The following is a 3,341-nucleotide window of genomic DNA, read 5'->3' on the forward strand; positions in this document are numbered from 1 at the left end:
TGCACTGAGAAGAAAACACTGTTGCTAACCCTGGATATGGGAAACATCTACTCTTCATATGGTTTTCATTATATTGACCAACATCTCTGGGGGTGCTCAGATGGAAGAAAATACGTTATTTTAAAGTAACCTTTAAAGACCAAGCACAGAACTTCTGAGAGGGGGAGAGAGGTGAACCTATTAATAACCAGGGCCACACGGCACCCTGCCTCTGAGTGCTCTTGTCCTCTTTTTTGAAGTCTGCTGCCCTCATAGAATGAGTGCTACAAAGCAAAATATGCAGGCACTATTCCCATCAATTGCTTTGTGAGAAAGGAGCTTGTTTCTACCTGCCATTGTTTTAGCCAATGAGTGAAGTCACTGATGCAACAAATGAGAGATACGAGAATCGCAAAAGTACCAGGGGAGAAGTGCTGCACCTATAAGAGACTGGATCGAGGCAATTGAGTTTTGTGAAGTAGTTGAAATATACAGGACATAAGTTTTCCATTCTGTGTTGATATAAATGCTTCAAGAGAGTTTGAAAGTTCAAATGGATGTTAAATGCCTATTTCCTATTGAAAATCAATAGGTGTTAGATGCCTAAGAGCAATTTTTGCTGTCAGAAGGACTTTGGGAAGGAAGACAATGAGACATATTAAGGAATTATATAGGCTCTTTTTATTTATTAACAAGAAACCTATGGCCAGAAACTATAGCCAGGAATAGCATATACGTGAAAGCCCCATGCAGGCACTGATCCAAGCTTCTCTGCCAGCAACCTTTTAAAGTGGCAGTGATAATATATGGTTCTTTTTCTCACATGCTTGGATTATACCTAGAGGAGCAAAAAATGTTTATTCCCGAGGATCTATTATGCCTCTGTTTTAGTGTCATCATCTATACCTGTAACTGGAAATCACAGGTGATTAAAGTTGCATTGATGTCCAGGATACAGGTTTGCCACAGGCATCTTGTCAACTGCTATGGAAACGGGATGCTGGACTAGATGAGCCATTTGCCTGATCCAGCAGGCTCATCTTATCTTCTGATCTAACCTCTCCTTAACATTTGGGTGTCCCTGCTCCCCACTCCAATATCTGGAAGCATAATTCTGACACCCATTGTCATATTTATATGTAGGAGACCAATTGTTTTATCTCTAGGATAAACTACTTCAGTATATGTTAGAAGACACAAGAAGTCCATTTGGTAGATTGTATCCAAATGTTTATGCCCATTCTAATATTTTCCCCTGTACCTATGAAATCTCATTCACATGTTTCCTTTGCCACCAATATGGAATTCAATTTCTCTTTATTTGATTGAAAAAGGGGGTGTTGTGTACTGTATGAAGAACAAGTTGTTTTGTTTTATAAATTACTATATTCAAATTAAAGGATATTTTTAGTACAGGCAGGAAGATGATCAGATTGTTTCCAGTCTATTTGACCTCCAAGGTTAACTCAGTATGCACCCCAGAATATACCTCTTAGTATTTGGTACAGTCTTATTGGGTAGGTTCTGTCACAATTGTTGATTCAGTCAGGAAATGACTCATCCATCCCTTAAGCTGTGTATAGCAAAAGCAGAAGTAGGTCCAAGTAAAGAAGAGTTGAGGAGGATCTTCATTGCTTATTCATAGTGGATAGAGTGGGGAAGAAGTAACCCCACCCCCTTTCACAATACTATAACTTGAGGTCATCCAGTAAACCTGAATGTTGGGAGATTCAAGGCAAGAGGAAGTACTTTTTCCACACTGTGTCTCAGTCCACTTTCTATAAGCAAACAGACCATTTCTGCAGTTCTGACTTGTATGCAGATGGAAGCACAATTAACAGACAGACTGCAATGAAGTTTCAATTCATAAAATGACCACATAAGTGCATATTTTATGTGGAAAATACATGTAAAATACATACTTTAGGGAAAATGCCCAGAAATGCATACAAAAATGCCTATTGTGGAGATGAAATGAGTACAATATTTTAGGGAAGAGTGCTAACAGAAATGCATACAATTTAAATGTACCTTATTCCTGTGTTTAAAAACAAAGGACTACAGAAAATGGATTGATAATTGAATGCATATGAAACTGACACAAAGAGAAATAGGCTAATGCATCCATCCCTAGTTCAGCTATGGAATTTGCTAGTGGATGATAGCTGGCTTGATGACTGCTAGCTTGGATAGCTTTAAAAGTGGATTAGACAAATTCCCAGAGGATAATGCTATCAGTGGCCAATCAATGGATGATTGACATAAACAGGAGCATGATGTTACTCTCACATCATACTTGTGGGCTGCCCATAGGCATCTGGGTGACTACTGTGGGAGCAGAATGTAGGACTAGATTCTCCCCAGACTATCCAATCCTTGCATGGATTCTAGGCTCATACTTAACTAATTCTGACAGCTTTGAAATACAGTTGCCATCAGTGTGCAGTTTGCAGTTGGTCATATAAGAATGTTTTTTTTTTCTTTTCGCTTTGGAAAGCAAAGGTTCAAAAACTCATTCAAGCATTGAAAAAGGGAGGAGGGAGAAAAGAAAATGCAAAGCTAAGCATGTATGGTATTTGACTCTGACAAAGCAATATCAGTTTTAGTAGGTAGTTCTAAGCACCCTCTAATTTAAGGTGATTTTAGTAACAATGTCCAAGAACTTGCAGAGTGCTTTATTTTGCTGTGTTTTGGTCACTGTGAGTTGTTAGATGGAAACAGTTTGTCATGTAAGCTGTCCACATCCCACTTGCCTCTCTATAGTCCCAAACAGCATGGCTCATTTTAAACTAGGTCATTGGTTTTTCTGGTAGGTCAGACTTTCTGCTAAATAGCTTGGCTTCCCATAGAGACAGAATCTGTGTCCTTTAGTAGATTGACTTCTATATAAGAGCTAATTATGGTGTATATCATGGTGTTATAACAGCTGCAATTCTGGATTGTAGACAGAGATGCAAATGGGCTTTTAGAACTTTGAAAGTATTGCAACTGTTGGAAGAAACACTGGGAAGTAGGACAGAGGTATAAATGACAACTTTGATTTCTTTCTGTTTCTAATTTTTCCAGTGTTAAGTTCCGCTTACCCCATTTCTGCACCAGTCTGAGAACTTCATTTTTAAAGACTTATGAAAATTCATCAGCATTAATATGCATCTCTGCATGTTGTTTTCACTAATCTATACATTTACGACCTACCTTTTCAGAATATATACATTTTGGATGGATTTCTTTTTCTCTTAGAGAACTGCATTGCAAAATTAGGAAAGGTGCAAATTTTGAAGTAGATATGTATTTCAGTTCACATATTGTTTTGGGAAGTCCAAATTAGGTAGATTTGTTTTGAAATACGCAACAAAATGAAT

Source organism: Podarcis erhardii, assembly GCF_964252035.2.
Source record: "Podarcis erhardii genome assembly, chromosome: 4".
In the NCBI taxonomy this organism is placed as follows: Eukaryota; Metazoa; Chordata; class Lepidosauria; order Squamata; family Lacertidae; genus Podarcis; species Podarcis erhardii.